Source organism: Ipomoea triloba, chromosome 14 (genome assembly GCF_003576645.1).
Source record: "Ipomoea triloba cultivar NCNSP0323 chromosome 14, ASM357664v1".
Classification (NCBI taxonomy): Eukaryota; Viridiplantae; Streptophyta; class Magnoliopsida; order Solanales; family Convolvulaceae; genus Ipomoea; species Ipomoea triloba.
The window spans coordinates 19,782,033-19,789,842 of NC_044929.1; positions in this window are offsets into that span (position 1 = coordinate 19,782,033).

Genomic DNA, 7,810 nt, shown 5'->3' on the forward strand with positions numbered 1-7,810 from the left:
TGGATTGGTGCTTCCAAAAATGATATCGTCCACATAGATTTGCACCAATAAGATGTGATCCCCGTCCTTAATTCTAAACAATGTTTTGTCCACTAGGACTTTGGTGAACCCACACTGAATTAGAAAAGAGGATAAGGTATCATACCAAGCTCTCGGAGCTTGTTTTAAGCCGTAAAGTGCCTTCTTTAATTTGTATACTTTNTTAGGACTTGCCTGAAACCTAGCACATACACCTACTGCAAAGGATATATCTGGTCTACTAGCAGTTAAATAGAGAAGAGATCCGATGATACCTCGATAAGTAGTTTGATCGACCTCTCGACCTTCACTGTCGACATCGATACGTAGAGAGGTTCCCATGGGTACTTTGACTGAGGATTTCCCTTTTACATTGTATTTTCTGAGCAGATCCTTGGTGTATTTCTCCTGATTGATGAAGATACCTTCCTTAAGCTGTCTCACTTGTAATCCAAGGAAGTAGTTTAGTTCTCCCATCATGCTCATCTCGAACTTCCCTTTCATCAATCTGGAGAACTTCTCGCACAAGTCTGGATTGGTGCTTCCAAAAATGATATCGTCCACATAGATTTGCACCAATAAGATGTGATCCCCGTCCTTAATTCTAAACAATGTTTTGTCCACTAGGCCTTTGGTGAACCCACACTGAAGTAGAAAAGAGGATAAGGTATCATACCAAGCTCTCGGAGCTTGTTTTAAGCCGTAAAGTGCCTTCTTTAATTTGTATACTTTGTCAGCTCCCACGTCCTTCAAGAAACCCGGAGGTTGTTCAACGTACACCTCTTCTTCGAGAAGTCCGTTCAGAAAAGCGCTCTTGACATCCATTTGATATACCTTAAAGTCTTTGAAGGCGGCATATGCGAGAAAGATGCGTATGGCTTCGAGACGTGCCACTGGAGCGAAGGTTTCATCAAAATCTATTCCTTCCTCCTGACAGTAGCCTTTGGCAACAAGTCTGGCCTTGTTCCTAACAATAACTCCATCCTCATTCATCTTGTTTCTGAAAACCCACTTTGTACCAATGACATTCTGATGATGAGGTCTCGGAACTAGTTCCCAAACGTCGTTCCTCTCGAACTGATGAAGTTCCTCTTGCATTGCTTGCACCCAATCTGCGTCGCTTAGAGCCTCATCGATCACCTTAGGCTCTATTTGAGATAGAAAACAAGCAAACATGCTTTCTCTGTAAGCTGATCTGGTTCGAACTCTGTCACGTACATCTCCGATCACTTGATCAGCAGGGTGACTTCTCAGCCATCTTAGGTCGGGTTGCGGCTCCTCAGTTGATACTTCCATTGAAGGTTGAGATATGGGTTGAACATCTATGATCTGGTTTTGATCAACTGAGTCAGGCGCTTTCTTCTTGGTAGACTCTTCATCATCTGATTCTGACTGGAGTTCTGCTACGTCTCGAACTATCGACTGCTTGTCTTCGAGAGGTAAGTTTGATCTCTCGATAGACTCTGGCTGATCTTCCTCAGCAGCTTCCGTTGTCTTTGATGGTTGATCTGTTGATGCCCTTTCATCAAAGGTAACATGTATGGACTCTTCAACCACCAAACTCCGCTTGTTGAAGACTCTGAGTGCTTTGCTTGTCGATGAGTATCCCAGAAATACTCCATCATCTGCCTTTTCTTCAAAAGTTCTTCGTTGAGTCTTCCCATTGTTGTGAATATAGCATTTGCACCCGAATGAGTGGAAGTGGCTTACATTCGGTTTTCTTCCATTCCACAACTCATATGGAGTCTTTCCAACTCCTTTTACTATCAAGGACCGATTTTGGGTGTAGCACGCTGTGTTGATTGCTTCTGCCCAAAATCCTTGTGATATGTTGGCTTGCGAGAGCATGGTCCTTGCGGCTTCTTTGAGAGTTCTGTTCCTTCTTTCAGCAACCCCGTTTTGTTGAGGTGTTCGAGCAGCTGATAGTTGATGATGAATTCCGTTCTCGTTGCAGTAGCTCTCGATTACTTGATTAACGAACTCTCCACCTTGATCTGACCGGATCTTTAGTATCGAGACTTCCTTTTCAACTTGAACTTGTTTCAAGAGATTTGGTAGGGCAATTTTTGTCTCGCTTTTCTTGGTTAAGAACACGGTCCAAGTGAATCTTGTGTAGTCATCCACTACCACAAGAGTGTACTTCTTTCCCTTTATGCTGGGTGGATCCACTGGGCCAAATAAGTCCATGTGAAGAAGACTTAATGGTCTAGTGGATGATGTCTCGGCTTTGCTCTTGAAAGAGGATTTGATCTGTTTGCAACGTTGACATGCCTCACAAATTTTATCCTTTCGAAACGTCACTTTGGGCAGTCCTTCCACTAAGTTCCTCTTAGTAAGCTTGTTGATAGTCTTGAAGTTCAGATGACTAAGCTTACTATGCCAATCCCAGCATAAATCTTCCTTGCTCCTTGCTAGCATACATAGGGATGGTTTTGCAGACCTCCAATCCACTATGTACATGTTTCCTTTCCTTGCTGCTTCCAAGACGACTTCGAGAGATTCCTCGTTCATAATCTGACATTTGCTTTTGGTGAAGACAACTTTGTGGCCCTTGTCACAGAACTGGCTTGTACTAAGGAGATTGAACTTGAGCCCCTCAACGTAGGACACTCCTTTAATAACCAGCTCATTCTTTTGGATTTCACCAACAGCTCTTGTGCGCCCCTTCTTCTCGTTGTCGCCAAATGTCACCAAGGGACCTTCGATAGGTTGGATGTTCTCAAGCAGTGTTAGATTTCCAGTCATATGTCTCGAACATCCACTGTCAATGAACCACACGTCCCTGGTGTCCTGCAAGGAAATCAAGCAAGTTTAGGTACCCAAACTTTGGGTCCTGGTGGGTTAGTGAGTTTAGGCATCCATTTATACCTTGTGCCCATTATTCCAGGCCTAGGCGCAATGTAGCCATTGTACGTTTGATAATTATAAGGAATGCTAGCAAAGGTTTTAGGCCTCTTTGGTGCATAAATCAACTTAGGTATAGACTTTTCGACTGGCTTATGCACCATGCCTTTCATATAATCATAAGGAATGCTAGCAAAAGTTTTGGGCCTCTTTGGTGCATAAATCAACTTAGATATAGACTTTTCGATTGGCTTATGCACCATGCCTTTCTCCATCCGTGAGTTCCTAACTATGTGGATCTCAGTGCCTTTCTCCATCCGTGAGTTCCTAACTATGTGGATCTCAGACCTTCCATATTTGCCTTGAGGCGCATTACATGGAATGTAGTTCTTTTTGTACTTGGAATGGCCTGCATTACATGGAATGTAGTTCTTTTTGTACTTGGAATGGCCTTGCGAGAGATAGCAAGGTGTCTTTTTGTACTTGGAATGGCCTTGCGAGAGATAGCAAGGTGATCTCTCGATATTGTTTACCCGGCCATTCTTCGTAGTTTTCCTATACTTTCCATTTCTGGTGTATAGGGACGGTTTATGAATAGCTACCCTGGTCTTTTGTGTTGGTCCTTTATGACCTTTATTTGGTTTGGGTTGAGATCCTCCATTTCTTGAAGTTCCCAAACCGTTGGTCTGTTTATTTCTCGAGAGATGGTCTCGATGGAACCCTAGACCGGTTCTATCACTTGTAGGTCTGTGATCATTCACCATTTTCTCCATAGCTTTGGAGGAATCAGTGTATGATGCTATAACCTTTCTAAGATCATTTTCGGTGATCTCTCGAGCTTTGCACTTTTCAGTCAGTAGGGTTACTTTAGCTTCTAACTCACTTACTTTGAGAGTTAGCTCTGAATTATCTTTCGAGACGTTCTTAAGCATATCTCTTTCAGCAGTTAGCTTGCTGTTTTCTTCCCGGATTTTGGCATGAGTGCTGTTAGCGATACCGAGATCCCTTTTAAGTGTTTCAAGCATCTCAAAGGGATCTTCATCGCTTCCGAACGAAGAACAACGAGAGGTAGAGGTAGAGCAGCGAGATGTGGAAGTAGAGGTTACCTCATTGTCAATGGCCATTAGACATTGATCCTCTTCTTCCTCGGTGTATAAGCAGATGAGTCCCCTCTCATCTTCTGAGCTGCTGCTGCCTTCACTGGAGCTCGATGTCTCGGACTCCTCGATTGCTCTCTCGAGTTCCTCAGCAACAAGCGCCTTTCTGCGCAGATGTTTCCTTGAATCTCCCTTGAAGCCACTTTGTGCTGGCTTTTCTTTGGATTCCTCCTTTCTCCTGGAGTCCCTGCCTTCTTGGCCTTGATACTTACTTACCATAGGGTAAGGGCACTCGGCTTTGAAGTGTCCTGGTCTCCTGCAGTTGTAGCAGAGACCCTGATTTTCCTCCTCTATCCTTCTGGATGAATGTTTCTCATTGTTCCTTCTTGAGGAGGAAGGTGAACTTGTGTTGCTCTCCGTTGACTTCTTCATGAACTTCCTGAATTTTCTTATGAAGAAAGCAAACTGTTCGTCAGATAAAAATTCAGTGGGATTAGAATCTGACCTTGAGGAGGTGGTTGATTGGTCAGCAACCAGTGCCACATTCCGTCTGTCCACCACGTCCTCATCTCTCGGAAACATCTCAAATTCGAAGGCTTTGAGATCTCTGAATAGTTGGTCGGTTGTGGTGTTCTTCAAATCCCTGTGATCACGCATTGTGATCACCTTCATTTCCCACTCCTTGGTAAGGCCTCGTAAGACCTTCAGGTTTAGCTCCTTTTGTGGAATCTCCTTCTCGAGATCATTGATCTCTATTGATAGCTTCATGAAACGAGATTCCATGCTGTCGATGCTCTCCCCTGGCTTCATCTTGAAGTCCTCGAACTTCTTCATGGCCACGGTAAGCTTGTTCTCCTTCTCCTGTTCGTCACCTTCACCAATTAACATCAAAGTATCCCATACCTCTTTCGCCGTTTTGCACTTTCTTACTTTTGGAAAGATGGTTTCGTCTATAGCTCTGAAGAGAATATCCTTGGCAATGTTGTCCAAGTTGTTTCTCTTCCTATCATCACTTGTCCATTCTTCCCTAGGTTTGGGGACATACTTTGGTGTATCTCTGGTTTGCTCAGCAGCCGTGTTTACCATCATGATCTTGACTGGTCCAAATGTTATAACTTCGGCCATCTCATCATGGAGGGCTGATAGATACGCAAGCATGCGTGTTTTCCAGTCATCGAACCTGCTAAGATCAAAGAGAAGATGCCTCGACAACATGCTGTCCATTTTAAAAAAAATTTCTCGTGCTTTGAAAATGTTTTCAAAAGACTTTTCAAAGAAGGATCTCTAGGCAATATAAACAAAGGTTTATATCGATCAGAGAACTTGCTCTGATACCAATTGTTGGTCCCAAGGGGATGGGGTACAAGTCTAGAGGGGGGGGGGAATAGACTTGTATAAGATTTTGCAAATCTTTTCGACCTCTCGTGTGTATTGAACTTAGGATGTTTAGGTTCGATACCTCACGAGGTGAAGACAAAGTTTTATGCGCAGCGGAAATGTTATCCCCTTTTAGTTAGCACGAGTTTGAGTTAGTTCGAGAGGTGTGTTTATATGCAGTGCAATCGAGAGGTTAGCGAGAGATAAAAACAGTAAGTAAATGCAAGAGAGATTTTTAAGTGGTTCGGCCAACCCGCCTACGTCCACTCTTCTTCCAGAAACTCCCTGGAAGGATTGCACTAAAAACTTCCCTTTTTAGTACAATATCGAGCGCTTGAGCTTTGATCACGAAGCCCGCCTCAAGCCTCAGGTTTTTCGCCCCGCTTCTTGTTACTCCACCTCTCGAGCACTTGACCTTTGATCACCAAGCCCGCGTCAAGCCTCAGGATCTTCACAAGACAGCTCCCAGGTTACTCCGCCTCTCCAAGGTCTTTCTCCCCGCTTCCAGCTACTCCACCTCTCGAGCACTTGACCTTTGATCACCAAGCCCGCGTCAAGCCTCAGGTTTCTTTCACTCGGACAGCTGCCAGGTTACTCCACCTCTCTTGCTTAATCCAAAGCAAGGTGTTTTTGGTTGTCACAGTTGAATGTAACAGACTCCAATCTGACCACAAGCTATCGTTGAATCAACTTCGATGTAGAGCAGCTTCGGTCACCTTCTGGATGTATAACAGTTTAAGCTTTGTAACTCTCTTGAAACACTAAGATGTGTTTTCTCGCTGTTTTGAATATCAGGATGATATTCCAAGTTAAGCACTTGCACTTGAACGTTTTAGACAGACACTTCTTAAGAATTTCGAACCCCACTATTTTTTTTTGTGTGTCTTTACGTCCTTATATATGAGAGTAGAGGAATAATTCTGTTGGAGGGAAAATTATTCCGTTTGAAATTTGTCTCCCATGCTGATCATGGGTCTTGCATATTTTCAGCATATTTCATGGAGTGGTGATCTTGTAACTTGAACCTCTTTGTCTTGTAGTGAATGTTCCATAGTTCACTTTTCTTGAGTCCATGCTCCACTTTCGTCTTTTGGTAAAAGTTACTCTTTTTATATTCCCATTATTCCTTGTTTGTAGGGAATCAGACCACTTCAGCATTGGTGCACCTTTTGACCGTTTGTGGTGGAAATCTGACGTGTCATCCATTTCCGCCCATTTTGAAATCTTCACGTTCGGCACCTCTTCATTATTCCATCTCCATGATATTCTTCTTCTCCAAACTTTAAGTATGACTGTCATTCAGCTTTGTTGGAGAATTGTTAGTGTATCGAGACCAAGGTTGATATCTTGATTGCTTGATGTCTCGAACTCAAATATCGAGAGGTCTATCTCTCGAACTCTGTTTATGTCTCGAACTGGATAACTGTATCGAGAGGTCCTACCTCTCGAACTCTGCTTATGTCTCGAGACTTAGTTGATGTCTCGCAGACCCTTATTCCTCCAGTGTTGTCCCATGCTTTCTTCTGATCTGTCTATATGATTACAACACACGAGACTTCTAAGATGTTCAAACAAATTTCCCTCAAGCTTAAATATTTTCCGAGTTGAGCTCAAAGTTACCCGGTTGTATTTTCGCTCTTGGTTTACTTGTCGAAATTACAGCGTTTTGCCTATGTGTCGAGACTTGGGGATTTCTACTTAACAGTTGGTATCATCAAAACCTATTACATGATGTTCCTAACATTTGGATCCAATAGTATGAATGTAGGATAACAAAAGCAGGCAAACAAACATAATAATGGATATCAAAACTCATAGTAGGGTGCAAAAGTCCCCAACCAAACACATCCTAAGTGCGTAACTTTAGATTTTTAGTCGGTAAAAATACTCTACTAAACTATGCAGTATGCAGTAGTTTGTCAAGTATTGCATAGGTAACAAATAGAAAATATTTGGTATTGTTGGTCCCTGCCAAGCAAAAGTAGGCTTTTTAACAATTTTAAAACTTTTTCGAGTCAGCTCTAAGTGAGTTTGAATTTATAAATCAAAGCTAGAAAACTAAGTTTTCATGTAGCGGAAGTCTTTAAGTTTGCCTAATAAAATGTGTAGCTAAGTTTGATGATTTGAAGTATTAGTGTGTATATGTATGAGATTAATTAGTTGCACACTAGAAGTAATGAAAATGAATGTAAAGTGCAAAAGAGATTGTTATAGTGGTTCGGAAGAACTTTCCTACTCTACTCTTCTCTTTAACTCCAAGGAGGTTTCCACTAAGTATTTTGTACACAATACAAAGTTGCACGAAGCCTTCTACTTTTATCAGTTGACAATCCTTGAGATATGGGTCAATTATGAAGTCACTCTATCCTTCACTGTATGATCAAAGCTAGACAAGGGTCATACACCAAGTCGCCTTGCTAGGATAATCTCCCAACTTCCTTCAACTGAAAGATGGTTATAGTTGAGTGTCAGAC